At 44.6% G+C, this 17,356-nt stretch overlaps 1 protein-coding gene across 7 annotated transcripts in view; it reads left to right on the top strand.

Annotated features, from left to right (window-relative positions):
* WDFY3 (WD repeat and FYVE domain containing 3) overlaps positions 1–17,356 on the top strand; it is a 353,725-nt gene that overhangs the window by 96,814 nt on the left and 239,555 nt on the right. For all 7 annotated transcript variants that reach the window (XM_073637114.1, XM_073637120.1, XM_073637116.1 and 4 more), the window contains one exon: positions 4,640–4,751. The gene's annotated coding sequence lies outside the window, so the exon portion shown is untranslated. The remainder of the gene's footprint in view (positions 1–4,639; positions 4,752–17,356) is intronic.

Below are 17,356 nucleotides of genomic sequence, written 5' to 3'. Positions count from 1 at the left end.
CTTGTTTTAAATGGATTAAGATTTCTTCAATTCCTGTTGCTGGTGAATTTTTCCTAATGGGCAGATTAGCTGTTAAACCATCCAGTTTGTCTTAAAAGTTGTTAAAGGGAATCTGTCACCATCTTTTTGCCTATATGAGAGCAGCATGATATAGAGGCAGAGATCCTGATTCTCAGAGACATATCACTTACTGGGCTACTTGCTGCAGTTTTGATAAAATCAGTTTTATCTGTTGCAGATCTATCAGTTCTCTGAATGCAGAGCTCTGAATAACCCCGACTACATCACTGAAGTACAGCTTACTGTGTGCGCTGTGCACAGGTAGAAAGCCGCCAATCTGTTGCGGCGTGCGGATGTTCATACAATTATTGTAAATATGGAGGACTACATGGTCAGTGGATTTTCTAGTCCTCTCTGATGATCTTCTGCCGATAAAACAATGTTTTTATCAAAACCTACAGCAATCAGCCCAGTAAGTGATACATCCCTGGAATCAGGCACTATGTTATGCTGCTTTCAGATTAAATGGCAAAAAAATATTGACAGATTCCCTTTAACAAATCTGGACTTTCTTCCCTTTTATGTAAAAAATATATAAGGAACATAAAAATTGTGACCAACAAAAGAAGGATATTGAGAAATCTACCAAACTTATACGGACAGATGACACATCACTGGAATCAGGGTATCTGTCTGTACATTATGCTGCTCTTAGATTAGATGGCAAAAACGCTGACAGATTCCCTTTAAAAGAAAATTAAAGCTTTGAATACATGTTTAAATATGATCAGTGTTTTATCAGCAGAGGATTATCACTGTCTGACTAGGACTCACGTGCATGACAGTCCAGCTAATCTGCGTAACACCACCACTGGCAGTTTTCTGACTAAGTACACAGAAAGCTGCCAATCAGGGGTGTGGGCGGGGTTATACACAGCTCAGCATTGTGAGCACTGCTATATCTACAGCAGAGAAAACAGATGCCATCAAAACTGCATCAAGCAGTCCGGTAACTGATACATCGCTGGAATCAGGCTCTCTGTCTTTATGTCATGCTGATCTCCGATTACACAGCAAAAACCTGCTGACAGATTTCCTATAAGGTGGAGCTAATTATGTGAGCTAGGAATTTGGATAGTGAGCCTTATAGTGTATTAGAGCTGATGTAAGTGGTTACAGTCCGTTTACTGCACTGGCAAATAGAACTGTAGAAAAGCAGCAGAAAATGAATGGGGCTTTACACACAGGGGAACCATATTGCCTGCACAGAAATCTGAATATTCAGGTAATACAGGTATAGGACATTATCTTTATTATCTAATAGCATTGGCCTGAATGAGACATTGGGTAAACCAAAAGGTTAGATAACGATTTTAAATATTATTTTTGTCAGCCTTGTTTGACGTGTAAAATATTGATACTATTTGATAGCTTTCCGTATTCCCTCTGTCTTAAGGTGTGTTTTCTTTCTAACATCCATTGATGTTGGGGGGTTAATAAAACTGGTGAAATCTAAAAGTGGAACAGTTTGACCTACGGCTATAATTTTTTTTAGTGCTGGAAGTGCTCGACCAGAAGCAATAACTCTGTTATAGTGCTGAACTGCAGTAATGTAAAGGAAAATACATATTTAGTACAATACGGTTTAGCAATGATATGGCTGTTCACTCTCCTAAAAATTCATCATTGCAACACCACTATTGTTGTACCAGGTGTGACATTCGCTGTGATGTTCCCCATGAAATGTAAAGTGGCTCTGTCACCACATTTCACAATGCAGACTGTGCATTATTAAATAGATCTTATACCTGTTGAGTCTGGTATGCTTACATTAAAAAATCAAAGTCAGAATGCCCGTATATTCTTTTTGAAAGATTTATTGTCTGGTATTAAAACAAGCATTTTTATATCCGGTTTATGCAGCCATTCTGACATGGATTTTCAAAGTAAGTACAGTAAATCTGTCTCATCAAGTCTAAGAAATCTTGACTGGAAGATTTTAAATTTTTGTGCCCCTCCCCCACCCCTCCCCCACCCCCTTCTTCCAAAAGAGATGTACTCGCGTATAGCTGTTCTATTTATGTAGCCATATGATTGTTGGACAAATTGTTGTTTTGAATGACACCATTCATTTTAGCATATTAAATACTGAAGAATGGGAAAAAAAACTCTGAATGAGCCTTCATTTCACACAGCCAATGTTGGGAGAGAGGCAGTGCAGCAGAGCTGACCACACTCTGAGATTAGAACTACAACTGCAGATGTGTTTGTAATGAGACAAAGTTCTGCTGTACTGTCCCTCCCACCACACTGGCTGCCTATGAGCTGGAAGCTGAAAACGTGTTAGTTGAAATCAAGCACAGCTCTGCAGCAGAGCTGACAGGAGAGCTGCAGATTGTGTTTGTAATGAGACAAAGATCAGCTCTGCTGATTGTGATTATAGCTGTCTATCATTACATGTCTCACACTGGTAACGTCTCCTTTCATATAAAATTAGCCCTGGGGGCAGATTCTCAGAGATCCGTGTCCCACCCATAGATCTTATAAGCTCATTTACATATTAAGAAAAACGTGCATTCTCTGGACTAAGACATCGGATTACAGATATGAAGATATCATATTATTCAGCTTCCTATAACCTGCGCGCCCATATAGACTGCTTAGAATGGTTGATCCTACAGATAATTTATTTTAATAGGGAAATAATGGGGACAAACAGATATACATTTTAATAAAAATCTGTAGAACCATAACACTGCACACTGAAGTTTTTGGCTACAGTCAACAAACTTTTATTTTTTCAACCGATTTTAAAGGGGTTTCCCGCTGCGTTTATAAGGGTGCAGAAGGAAAACCAGAGTATGGCTACATTAAATAAAACCTTCATCCTTTTATTCAGCCATAAATCTTACACATGGGCAGCAACTTCTTGGTAAGGCGAAATGTTGTTACTTGTGTCTAATTTCTGGCTGTATACATAGAAGAGATTTTTTTAGGCCTAGTTCATTTATATCCTAAACACTGTATTCAAAAAGTAGGAAGAAATATCAACTATCTAATATCAAATATTGTATTGATTAAATAAATGAGAAACAAATTAAAAACCATATACAACAAAAGACATGATATAAAAACGTAATAAAAATAAGGGGGAGGGGTAGAGGGGCATGCTCCAATGCAAAAGATGGGCTAGATATCACAACTCTTACAGTATATATGCACACATGCAGCAGTAATTAATTCAAAAATCTATTGCCATAAATTTATAAAGAGTGTATTTCATATAATATGAGGGTATATATTGATAAATAAATATCAGGTGATAAAGATGGAAAAGGGGTGTATAATTAACCCAAAACTCATTGCACCATACCAGATGGCAAAACGCCCAAAGTAGATGGTTTTGAAGTGATCTAAATGAATACATGTTGCTAACCATAGGGGCACGCCACAGCCCTCTTCACTCCACTCCAGTGCACGTTTCGCTGCCGCTTCATCAGGGAGTATTTGATATGTTTATTTCTGCCTGCTTTTTTAATAGTGTTTAGGAGATATATATTATAATTTTTTTTTTGTATTGGGAATTTGCTTCTCTTGTAGGTTGCCAGTTCTCATTTATTCTGTTCTCTAATCTGATCACTTGTGTCTGAGTTTCTATCTAAACTCTCCAAAAATGGAATTCAGACAGAATAATTGAGTCCAAAGCCACTCTGTCTGCCCAGTTTGCCTCTGTTCCAGCGATGTATGTCTTTTTTTAGGTGGGTGCAATAAAATGCGTTTTAGACTTAAAAAGATAGACACCGCTGGATCGAATGCCAAACAGAGCTCAGTGACTCTACATTATACTGAATTGCTCTCCTAGGGTTCTGTCTGAATCCAGTTTTTCTGTGATTTCGATGGAAACCCCAACGCAGTGCTCATAGCTGAAGCATGAAGACTCATTGCATTCCACTCCTGTTGGTGACAAGTGTGCGGCTTGCTGCTCTAGGCATCCTCGCTGCCGGCTAACCATTAATAAATCCTTTAGGCTGGTCATTTCCATATCTCTATTCACCAGCACTAGAGCTAACATTCATCATTTGGTAAAATTAGTCTTCACAGTCCCAGAAGCACAATGACTGCCACTTCACTTACATTGATTTCCTTTTCTTATTAACTTGGTTCATTGCCGTAAACTCTTTGACTTCGTCTTGAAGTTTAAACTTGAGACTGAAGTGTGTTTTGGCAGTGGCTAGTTGTTAATGCTGCGTGATGCAGTCAGTCTACAGGTTAATTATTAGTTAGAATAAAAGCCATCTGTCATAGTTCCTGTAGTCGCACTTCCTAGGAAATAGGACTACATGGACAGTCTCTGTCATGATGTCTTGTCATTGATTTGTACCAGTTAATTAAATGATTGTATCTTGTGTTGTTCATCCGAACAGAATGTGAACACATTCACACACCTACACGACAACGAAAAAGGAAAAAAAATATTGTTCCTCTGTTTTGGCAATTCCCACCTCCCACGCTTAGCCTCCTAAAAACAAGATATTCACTACTAGAAGACTGCTTCATCTATTTTTCCATTTTTTGAGAAGTCTGATTGTATGTCACGCTGTTATACCTGGTCTGAATGATTTTAATTTTTTTTCTCCAGAAACCTTTTTTCTGATGTCTTTTACGTTCTATGGGAAGCAGAGCGGAAAGCAAGTTTAGCAGTGAGAAGTAGGACGACTTCCATCTGTAGCTTTGATGAGAAGAAATAAAAGGTAATATATTTTTATGATATTGGGGGTTCACTTTATCCTGCATTCACACATCCAATGTGTCGCGATCCAAGTATAAACCGTGATGCACAGACAGGCTGCGGGTCTCCTGACCCAAACTTGACAGCCTCATAGGCATAAATGAGACTGTGACGTTCAGGTTGTGAGATCCGCGGCCGATCTGTGAATCGTGGCCCATACTCGGACTGTGACACATGGATATATGAATGAGGCTTTACAAACGGAATAGATTTAGGGTGTCCACACTGTATTTCATACTAGGTGCCCCAGTCATTTTAGACTGATGATCAACAGGGCCGTGGCAGCAATGTGTAATTGGTTATGGACATGAGATATGTTCATGGGTATTTATGTGCGAGTCCTTGCTGCTGGCTTGCCCGCTACACCTGCAAGATCTTCAGAGAGGAGACAGTGAGGATACTGACACTGTGCGCATGCTGCCAGGCTCAGGCAGTGTTGGTGCGCGCCCATATCGCAGGTTGAGTTCAGGCAGCGCTCCCTTGTCTATCATAAGGGAAGGAAGTCTCAAAAATGCTAATTGTGGAGTGTAATGGTGCACTAAGCCTGTGGCCACGCCAATAGTGCACCACTTGCATTTGATCGAAAAGTCATTTTCCCAATCACCATGCACTAAAATGCATGGTTTATTATGATTTTATAGGGGCTAAATCCCCTATATCACCATACAGCTAGTTTTAATATGCACTTTAGGGATGACAGACTTCCTTTAAGGACTTTTTTTTTTATGTTCTGAACGTCTGCTTTTGTCTGGCAGAGGCTCTTGGCATTCAGCAGTCATTGCCATGGCACTGCAGATGACTTCAGCTGTTCTATCAAATTGCTGGCACAGAAATGCGCCAAGGAAGCCACAGTGTGGGCTCTGACCTGCCACAAGTATGTGTTTGGGCGGATGGAATGGCGTAGCCTCACACACAATCCTGTAGCTGGGTTCCTAGAGGAAGTCGCAGTCAGCTGTTGCTTATACCCATCATATTGGTAGAATATTGCATTTCATGCTGCAAGCATATTCTGTGACAGTACAAGGCAGATGAGCGCTGTAATGTGTAACTGATGCTAGCTTATCCTCTTCAGCAAAGCTATATACAAATAGTTTAGTAAGTGAATGTATTCTCTTCTGTATCCTGTCTAGAAAAGCCTGCTAAAGTGAACAATGTGCTACTGGTTTCTGCCCAGACACAAACCACTATATTTGCCATATTTTGGAAGTCATGATTTTCTTTTAAACAAATCTATTGTGACAATATGCAACGTTCAAGGAGAAAATCTTTCTTATCCTTACAAGGAAAAATTACCGTAGTTTTCAAACTTTCTGCATTTAACAAATATCCAATAAAACAAGAACAATTTTATATAGTTAAACACAACTAATTTAAGTAACAAGTGGTTTCTCCAGATTCACCACAAAATGCTACCAGTGCAATCTCCGAATTATTCCACCCTTGAATAGTATCTCTCATAAGAGCACATATTTGCAAATAAATCATTGTCTCAAGTTCACATGCTGCAACTATTGTCATTGCTCGTATCTTGTATGCTTTCCTAAAAACTATTGTCACACAACTATTGTCCAGTACAAACAAGGGTCAGGAATGCAGGTACGGGCTTGAAGTAGCAGATATGACAGGATCCGGATCACTGGCAGAATGGATACCGGTCTGGATTCAGACGGGGGGGGGGGGGTTGGGGGAATTTAGGATCAGGTTTCAGGTTCAGACAGAGCGGTTACTTGAACACAGGACAGACTCTGGCACAAGGTCGCAGGGCGGGTACAGGAACACAGAACAGGCTCTGGTACAGGGTAGCAGGACAAGTACAGGAACAGAGGGACCTAACAAGGGACTAGTGGGCTAAGTCACACTAAACACTAAAGTTGCTCAGGCACATCCCTACAGGTGAAGGTGCCTTAAATACCTGTTGCCTCCCAGGTATAGGCTGGGGGCATTTCCGGAGTGTGTGCACTGCTCCTTTAAGAAGCGGGGAGAGCGCGTGCCCTGAATGCGCTGTTTGGAGACATGCGCAACGTGCGCAAGCCCTGAAACCTGGAAGCCGGGGCAGGAGACACCGCAGAGTGGCTGTGGTGGTGAGCATGTCGACGTCCCTGCTGGGGGGAGGGAGAGAAACCATGCTGGGACACTGACGTTACAACAAGCTATGGTACAACGATTGCAGTTACAATAAGAAGAATACAATTATTGTAACATGTAAATGCAAGTTTTGGGAAGGCTAATTGCATGCTATATCAGGCATCGAAACTTCAAACAACTGATCAGGAAGAACTGCAAACAGTTGATTGGCAAAGGTGTCCAGTGTCGGATTCCCCCTGATCTAATATCAATTACTTATCCTAAGGATAGCCATTTTATATGATGAATGCTATATTTACAAAACTTTTATTTTGCTTTGCTTCATATAGTGTTAACGTATTCCAGCAATAGTGCTAACCACTGAGCAACTGTGTTGCCCAATATGCAACAAAACATTAAGCTTTTTAACTGTTGCAAATTAGTAAAATTCCTTTTACAGCGTTTATGACCTCCCAAACATTTAACACAGCAGGGCAATTAATCTTAAAATGGGACCTCTTTAATCTGTTGCAAACATGTTAACCCCTTTCTGACATCTGCCGTACATGTACGACGCAAGTGGGAAGCAGGTGTATGGAGCGGGCTCATAGACTGAGCCTGCCCCATACCCAGAAGATAATGGCTACATGTCACAGTCAGGACCAGCCTCTAACTTATATGGTTGTAGCCAGACTCCATCCACGACTGTTAACCTGTGAAATGTGGCTGTCGATCTCTGACAGTGGCATTAACTGCTTGCCGGAATGGAGGCACGTCATTCTATGTGCCCATTGGCCAGCCCTCATTCGTCTATGTGGGCAGAAAAATAAAAAGTTATAGCTCTTGGAAGAAGGGGAGGAAAAAAGCAAAATCAAAAATTGGCCATGTCTGGAAGGGGTTAAAGAACAGGTTCCCTCGTTCAATTCACATAAACCGAGTTTTTAGCTAAGGGAACACATGTCTTGTATTACAATTAAAGCTGAAAAAGATCTGAAGATTGAGCAGATTAGTAGGGGTTTAGCTCCTATGTTCTCTGCACAATTTCTTATGATTTGTTTCTAGGATCATGCAAAAATGATGTGTACTAATGGGAACCAATTTTTCACAATTCCCTTTAATTATAATTAATTATCCAATGCAGAAAACTGGTACCAAAAGTTGGTCTGCAAGACCAGCATTACTTAAACAGCCTATGGACTTCAGTGGTCCTGAAGCTTCATGCCTCCTATGGTTTACATCTTCTCTAGCAGCAGATCTTGCGGAGAATTGATGACCACAATGGTAAAGTGATATGATCAGTGACCAAATTATATTAATATTCTACAGGCCCTTGGTTAATAATCCCAGGCTTGCTATGTACACATGTATTGTAGACCTGAAATATAAAGGTGTAAGCACAGTTGATTCTTATTGGTAGATTTTCTGTAGTAAAATAATTTAGTCTGTCATCAGATTAAATGTAATTATACCAGACCTTAAAAAAATAACACGCCTTCGAGCAACAGATGCAGTGCACAAAGCTTTTCCAGACTACGTAGTCTAAAAATACCATGCAGACCATTTGCTGACGCCCACTCATGTCTTCAAATGTCGTGTTTAAACATTATAATTAATTCTATGCTATTATTCACTTATCTCTCCACATGACTGTAATTGTGTATTTATGCTAATTCCTTGGTGTCTTCCTCCTATTGTCTTCTCAATTGCAAATTCACCTTTAAAAATCCAACCCACTGGTAGATTGCCTTGGTTGGATGCTAGGGTAAGGAAGGCGACATGTTTTCCAACCTGTTATTCTACACAGATGTTATGGCTACTAAGTTCCATCACTGTTTGCCATATTCAAGGTCTGCACCTCACTAGATCATCACACTCTGTCCTAAGCCCACCATACACAGTAGATGACTTTTGAAGGAACGTTTCAGCTCTCCCATATACTTGTGCACTCGTTCAGCAGAACCCTCCTGTGTCCTCTGAGACAGCCGTCACCAGACATGTCTGGAGGCATGCCCAATCGACATATCCCCCGACAATCAGTTGACATTAGACTAATGTGAATGGGGGCCTTTAGAGCCTATTAGATTAGATTTTGGCTGAATTTTTGGGCAGTATTTATCAACTGGTGATCAGCAACATGATTTCTGGTTAGTGGTCTTTTAACAGCTTGTTTAGACAGGGAGACTGCACAACGGATGTTTAAACAGGACAATATGCTGTCGAGAATGATGATCTTTTATGCAAACCAAAAAGATCATTTAATTGATCATTTAATTTAATTATGTGTCCTAGGAATGCTCATTCTGCCATAATCGTACATTGTAAATGTACCTTAACATGGTGAACCCCTGGTGCTCCCTCAATAGATGATAATGGAGACAGAGGTGGACACTGACTGCTGGCGGCCCCTGTGCAAGAAGTGTGTCTGGGCACCTCTCCTTTTATAGTGACAAATTATATATACTGTGTGTGTATTTACATATGTAGGTAAATGGCACAAAATGAGACAAAATGATCCCTTTAAAGAGTACAGTTCACCAATTTTAGTATGTTTTAAACTAGCCATATCATGGAATAGTGGCTAGAGAGCAGAATAAAACCATTTTTGTTTTTTAATCTCGCTTCTCTTTTGAGGAAATATTGGCTTGTAGAGTTTAGGTTATAATTTATGTCAAGTCCAAGAGGGCGTTACTGTAGATTTGTTTTTTCTGGGGATGTTTACTTCATTCTTTGGGGTGAGGGGCTTTGTATAATTTTAGACAGGTCTGCAGCTCCAGCTCTTCTTTCACAGCACTGTCAGCTCTGATATATCCCTCACACTGACTGCTGTAAGATGAAAGCTGAATGGTGTTTATAATCACATTAATCTCTGCTCTACTCACCGCACAGCTCTGCAGTGAAATCAGTACGAGCAGGGCTGTGTGTCACTACACGTCTCACACATGATAAAGATGAGAAAGATTGTTCTATACTATTGTGTGGGCATGTTCTTTTTTTCCCCCATGTTTCTTGCTGTCTGTTTATAATTGGTCAATGTCATACAGGTGAAGAAATACATGCCCCAAGAGAAGAATCTCTGGTAACTCCTCCGGACTTATCATAAATTATCTAGTGTTGAGCGAGTATGTTCTGTTAACCCTTTCGCCGAGTATGCTCGGGCGAGCACCGAGTAGTTACAGCTGCTCGATGTTATGTTTAAATCACTCCCGTGTGCATGATTTGCGACTGTTTGACAGCTTTATTACATGTGAGGAATGCAAAGGAAACAATCATTCCTCACATGTATTAAAGCTGTCGCAAATCATGCACGCAGGAGTGATTTAAACATAACACCGAGCAGCTGTAACTACTCGGTGCTCGCCCGAGCATACTCGGCGAAAGGGTTAACAGAACTTACTCGCTCAACACTATAATTATCACCTAAATTTTACAAGCTAATATCTCCAAGATGAGTAATTTAAAAAATAAAAACTGTTTTATTGAGCTCTGCAGCCACTTGTCAATGATGTGGCTAAGATGCTAAAACTGGTAAAAGTTCCTCTGTAAAGAATACCAGAAAACGGTATTCATATGTGCCTCATGACGTATTCCTTCAATGCAATGGGACAAACTGAGTCCAAAGGATGAAAGTTTGGACTACCTTTGATCTAAATTTTGTTTGTGTCCTTCTGTGCTAAACTACGCCGTTGTATCCAAAAACGTAAGGTCCCAATGCACAATACACTAAAGTTGGGTGAATATGGCGTTATTGGCAGGCTTGGCTTACAGCCGATCACATATTGGTGCTTGAAGACTCTAGCCTGACAAATGATGTCAAGGGAGAGAAGAATCTGGAATTTCTGACTTCAGATTGGCCTTTTGTTTTTGGTGAGATAAGCCGAACACTTCAATGTACAGTACAGACCAAAAGTTTGGACACACCTTCTCATTTAAAGATTTTTCTGTATTTTCATGACTTTGAAAATTGTACATTCACACTGAAGGCATCAAAACTATGAATTAACACATGTGGAATTAGCATATTGCAGGGGCATGCTATTCTATCCGGTTTGCATTTAGTTGGACCATCGTTTATTTTTCAACAGGACAATGACCCCAAACACGCCTCCAGGCTGTGTAAGGGCTATTTGACCAAGAGGGAGAGTGATGGGGTGCTACGCCAGATGACCTGGCCTCCACAGTCACCAGACCTGAACCCAATTGAGATGGTTTGGGGTGAGCTGGACCGCAGAGTGAAGGCAAAAGGGCCAACAAGTGCTAAGCATCTCTGGGAACTCCTTCAAGATTGTTGGAAGACCATTTCCGGTGACTACCTCTTGAAGCTCATCAAGAGAATGCCAAGAGTGTGCAAAGCAGTCATCAAAGCAAAAGGTGGCTACTTTGAAGAACCTAGAATATAAGACATATTTTCAGTTGTTTCACACTTTTTGTTAAGTATATAATTCCCCATGTGTTAATTCATAGTTTTGATGTCTTCAGTGTGAATGTACAATTTTCAGTCATGAAAATGCAGAAAAATCTTTAAATGAGAAGGTGTGTCCAAACTTTTGGTCTGTACTGTATGTAGGAGTCAGGAGAAAAAGCTTTGGGTTGAATGATCGGCTGAATCCTCTTTCCACCCACAGCAATCTATTGTACGGGGGCATAAAGAGGACCTTTCACCGGATTTTTTATTTAAACTAAGTACCTCACCCAGTTGTTGTTTTTACTGATTCTGGAACAGTTTTTCTTTATTCTTCTGGGCCCTTCTGTTCCCTTGGTAATTAAGTAAATTTTCCCTTCAACCAACTGGGCCGATATCATAGAACTTTTGTCTTACAGGAGAAAAATCAAATATTCACAGAGTAGTTCTGTGATATACGCCGGTTATTTGAAGGGAAAATTTGCATCTTCATTACAGCGGGTATAACTTTAGTACAGAGGGGCATAGAAAAAAAAAACATGTTTGAGAATCAGTGGAACAGTGGTAATTGGAGGAGATGCTCAGATTAACCCTTTCACGACATGCGCCGTACATGTACGGCGCATGGTGTGTCTCCCGCTTTGGCGTGGGCTCCGGCACAGAGCCCGCACCTTTCCAGAGACATGACAGCTGATCTGTACAGCTGTCATGTGCCCCTAACAGTCGCAGGTGGAATCTCGATCCACCTACGGCTTTCAAAATGTTAAATGCCGCTGTCAATCTCTGACAGCGGCATTTAACATGGCCGCTGCGGAAGAGCATCACTAGTTCCGCCGTGTTACATGACCGCAGGTCGCCGATGGGTTGGCATGAGACCCCTGCGGTTGTCATTGCCGGGATGCTATGAGCGCCACCCAGGGGTCGGCGCTCATAGCAAGTGAGCAATTCTGCTACACACAGGCGATCTGGTGATCGCAGCTTCTAGTCTCCTATGGAGACTATTGAAGCATGTAAAAAGTATTGTGAGGCAGTGACCGGGATTGTATACGAGGGACGTCATATCTCCCCCAGAATGTGTACAGAGACCTATTAAAACCATTGGAGTGCATTGCAGTCACAGGCACACCTGCAGCTGCAATGCAGGAATGAAGGTGAGCATTGACCTGATCAGACTACCTGGCTAAGGCAAATTACGTAAAACCCGTCAGGGCCTTCATTTCCTGGAGGAGGTCACAGGAGGCAGTGGGGCGGCCTCCTCCCTCCAACCCGGGTTTTCCAGTGGCTCTTGCCACAGGTCCTTTAAAACCCCTGCATTAAGGATTAGTGTTGTTCCATGGTGGAACCTGCTAGGAGCATAGCAGGATAGCGCAGCAGGATTGAGTGTGGCTGAACCCCCGCCTGGGAAGGCTCTGCACCTGTCAGACTTTGAGCGGCCCGGAAGCCGTTGTTTATGGACTCGTGTTAACCCGGCTGCGAACCGGAGGACTTTCTATTTACCCGTGAGTTGCTGAATAAAAGCTGTTTATGTTGGACTTGCTTGGGTCACTGCCTCAGTTACTGCACGGTGTGAACACCGCCGCCTTACAGTTTGGTGGAGAATGTGGGCATTGTGACTGAGGCATACCCCCACCGGCAGCTGCATGACCACAATCCGGCCGGTCACCTTTCAGCCCCACCCCGTGGACAAAATGGAGGAGCTGTTAAGGCTATTGGTCCTCACGCAGCGGCAGCAGCAGGAGCAGTTCAAGCAGGAGCAGTTCAACCAGCAGCAGGAGCAGTTCAAGCAGCAGCAGGAGCAGTTCAAGCAGCAGCAGCACACCAATGAGCTGATCGTGCAGCAGCTCACAGCCCTGCAGGAGACGCCGACGGCACCAGCCCCAGAACATCGAGAGGCCCGGGACAAGGTTCGCTCAGCGTTGAGGAAGATGGGACCGGAGGACGACGTGGAAGCCTTCTTTACCATCTATGAACGCACGGCAGAGTGGGAAAACCTACCAGCCGGCCAGTGGGCAGAAGTGGTGGCTCCGTTTTTGGTCGGCGATGCCCAAAAGGGCCTACTTCGACCTCAGTCGAGAGGACGCCCAGGACTACCAGAGGCTCAAAGGTGAGATCCTTGCCCGGCTGGGGGTCAATACATACGTGAGGGCTCAGCGTGTGTTTTCGTGGGCCTGTGTGGAGACCCGACCCGCCCGGTCTCGGGCTTATGACCTCCTGCAGCTAGTAAAGAGGTGGCTCCAGCCTGAGACTTTGTCTCCAGCCCAGATGGTGGAGAGGGTGGTGGTTGACCGGCTGGTGAGGACTTTGCCAGCTGCTATCCAGCGATGGGTGGGGCAAGGGGACCCCGGCACACTCGACCAGGTGGTCAGCCTGATCGAGCGCTACTTGGCCACTCAGGACTTTATCCGGGACTCTGCTCCCTCACGGCTGTCACGCCGATCCCTGCCAACCCAGAAGTCGGGAAAGGGGTCGCATCCCTCTGCTGGGGACAGTCAGCACCGTACCCGTGCTGAAGGAACCCCGGAGTGAGAGTGGCAGGAGACCGATTCCCTCCCAAACTGTCATAAGACCTAACAGTACCTCCATCCTTAGGTGCTGGAGGTGTCAGGGGCCGGGACATGTGGTTGCTAATTGTCCCCTGACTACGGAACCCATGGACTGCGGATATAGCCGCCAGGTCTCAATGTATGCCCAGACCGTCTGCACGGCGAGCGCCGACCCCCGGGACAGTGAACTCCAACTATGCCAGGTACTGGTTAATGGGTACCCAACGGAGGCCCTCCTGGACTCAGGGAGCCTCGTGACTTTGGTACATGGGTCGCTGGTGGCAGGAGACAACCCCAGTGGACGGCAAGTCGGGGTTGTGTGTATCCATGGGGACCTCCGAGAGTACCCAACTGTGGAGGTAGTTTTGTCCACGCCATGTGGAGATATAAAACATGTGGTGGGGGTGGTAAAAACTCTTCCCTATGGGACTGTGTTGGGAATAGACTTGCCCCTGTTCTGGACTCTGTGGAAAAACAAAATCCACTCCCCCCCGGTAAAAGTGTTACAGGCGCTGTACCCGATGAACCCGAGTCAGTGGAACCTGCCGTAGGGGTGTCCAACCTAGGGACAGAGTGTGAACCCGATAGGTTTCCCTTAGAGGTGCTGGCAGGAGAGGTCGAGCTGGAAGTGTCCCGGGACACGTTTGGGACGGCTCAGCTACAGGATCCCACCCTGACTCAGGCGCGAGAAAGGGTGTTAGAGGTAAATGGCGTAGCCCAACAGCCCGGTGCAGATGCTGAATTTCCACGCATGGTAGTCAACGGTGAGTTGCTCTGTAGGATAGATAAGATCAGGGACCAGGTCGTGGAACAGTTGGTGGTACCTCAGTCTTACCGTCGGGTGGTTCTAGATTTGGCACACACACCTGCTGGGTGGACACTTAGGGGTAAAAAAAAACGCAAGAACGTATCTTGCAGCGGTTCTTTTGGCCTGGGGTTTACGCGGAGATCAAAAGGTACTGCGAATCCTGCCCTGAATGTCAGTTGACCACACCCATCGCAAGTTTCCGTAGCCCATTGGTACCCCTGCCAGTGATAGAGGTACCTTTTGAACGGATTGCAATGGACTTGGTAGGGCCCATTGTAAAATCCGCCCGTGGCCACCAACATATACTGGTGGTCGTCGACTATGCCACCCGGTACCCGGAGGCTATACCGCTACGCCACACCTCGGCAAAACTGATTGCACGGGAGCTGTTTGCCATGTTCTGTCGCCTTGGACTACCTAAGGAGATCCTGACGGATCAGGGGACCCCTTTTATGTCCAAAGTGACAAGGGAACTCTGCAAATTGCTAAAAATTAAACAATTGCGCACCTCAGTGTACCACCCTCAAACCGACGGGCTAGTAGAGCGGTTCAATAAAACCCTCAAGTCCATGTTAAAAAAGGTGGTTTCTAAGGATGGAAGGGATTGGGACATGTTGCTACCCTATTTGATGTTCGCCGTCCGTGAGGTACCCCAGGCTTCCACAGGGTTCTCTCCCTTTGAGTTATTGTACGGCAGACACCCTAGGGTCTGTTGGACGTAGCCAAAGAGACATGGGAACAAGAGCCGACTCCACATAGGAGTATAATTGAACACGTGGCTAGTATGCAGGACCGGATCGCGGCGGTCATGCCCATTGTGAAAGAACATCTGTTAGATGCCCGAGCAGCCCAGAGGCGCACATATAATAAAAGACCCAGAGTCAGGTCTTTTAACAAGGGCGATCGGGTGTTACTACTGGTACCCACAGCCGAGAGTAAGCTCATGGCCAAGTGGCAAGGGCCATATGAGGTTCGAGAAAAAGTGGGGGAGGTAAATTACCGGGTGTATCAGCCCGGAAGGAGGAAACCTGAGCAGCTTTACCATGTAAACCTGCTAAAGCCTTGGAAAGATCGAAAGTGTTTAGTTACAGACGTCACCCCGGCATATCGCCAGAGAGTTCACTACCTTCAGCCAGGGAAGCGTCCGAGGGGGAGGTCAGGATAAGTGATGCCCTCACTAAACAGCAGCGACGGGAGACTTGCTCGCTGGTGCAGCACAATACCGACATGTTTGACATTGTCACCGAACCTGGGGTAAGGGTGCGAATGAGACCGTACCGGATACCTGAAGCCCGGAGGCAAGCCATCACGGCTGAGGTAAAACAAATGCTTCAGTTAGGCGTCATAGAGGAATCACGGAGTGAGTGGGCTAGCCCCATCGTACTGATCCCGAAACCAGACGGATCGTTACGCTTCTGTAACGATTTCCGGAAATTGAATGAAGTGTCGAAGTTTGACCTCTATCCAATGCCCAGGGTAGATGAGCTGATTGGGAGACTGTGGCAGCCCCAGTACTTTACCACGCTCGATCTCACCAAGGGTTACTGGCAGGTACCTCTCACAAAATCGGCGAAGGAAAAGACTGCCTTCATAACTCCGGAGGGTCTATATCACTATGTCGTCTTACCTTTTGGGTTACATGGGGCCCCGGCTACATTCCAGAGGTTGATGGACATAGTGCTCAAGCCTCATCAGGAGTACGCGTCATCGTATCTAGATGATATTATCATCTTTAGCACCGACTGGCATACGCACCTATCACAGGTACAAGCGGTGCTGGATTCTCTCAGAGCCACGGGGTTAACGGCAACCCCAAAAAAATGTGCGATAGGGCTAGAGGAAGACCGATATTTGGGGAATGTGATAGGCCGAGGAGCTATCAAGCCCCAAATCAATAAAGTTGAGGCCATAAAAAACTGGCCTAAACCGTCAAGTACAAGGCAGGTGAGGGCGTTCCTTGGCATCCTTGGGTATTACCACCGGTTTATACCTAATTTTGCTGGGCGAACGGCGGCCCTGACCGATCTCTTAAAAGGTAAAAAATCGGTAATGATTCTGTGGAACCCTCAGGCAGAAGAAGCTTTTCAGTCCATGAAGTTGGCCCTGTGTGGACAGCCGGTCCTCATCAGCCCCAACTTCAAGGAAACCTTCATTGTACAGACAGATGCCTCGGAGGTAGGCCTAGGGGCGGTATTGTCACAAAAAGTGAGTGGTGAAGAGCACCCGGTCCCCTACTTGAGTAGAAAACTTGTCCCGGCAGAGAAAAACTATAACGTGGTAGAGAAGGAGTGTTTGGCTATCAAGTGGGCCTTGGAATCGCTACGTTCTTATTTACTCGGGCGTCAGTTCCGCTTGATGACGGACCACTCACCCTTGGTATGGATGAGAAATGCCAAGGAGAGGAATGCGCGAGTCACCAGGTGGTTCCTATCACTGCAAAATTTCAGTTTCCCTGTAGAACATCGCCCTGGGAAGTTGCAGGGAAACGCGGATGCCCTGTCCCGGGCACCCTGTATGATGGCAAATGTTCAACCCCACAAGTTTGAACAGAGGGGGGGGGGGGATATGTGAGGCAGTGACCGGGATCGTATACGAGGGACGTTATATCTCAACCAGAATGTGTACAGAGACCTATTAAAACCATTGGAGTGCATTTCAGTCCCAGGCACACCTGCAGCTGCAATGCAGGAATGAAGGGGAGCATTGACCTGATCAGACTACCTGGCTAAGGCAGATTAAGTAAAACCCGGCAG

Source organism: Phyllobates terribilis, unplaced genomic scaffold (assembly GCF_046119375.1).
Source record: "Phyllobates terribilis strain yellow unplaced genomic scaffold, ASM4611937v1 Scaffold_1__5_contigs__length_1240528914, whole genome shotgun sequence".
NCBI classification, from domain to species: Eukaryota; Metazoa; Chordata; class Amphibia; order Anura; family Dendrobatidae; genus Phyllobates; species Phyllobates terribilis.
This window is presented reverse-complemented; position numbering and strand designations above follow the sequence as displayed.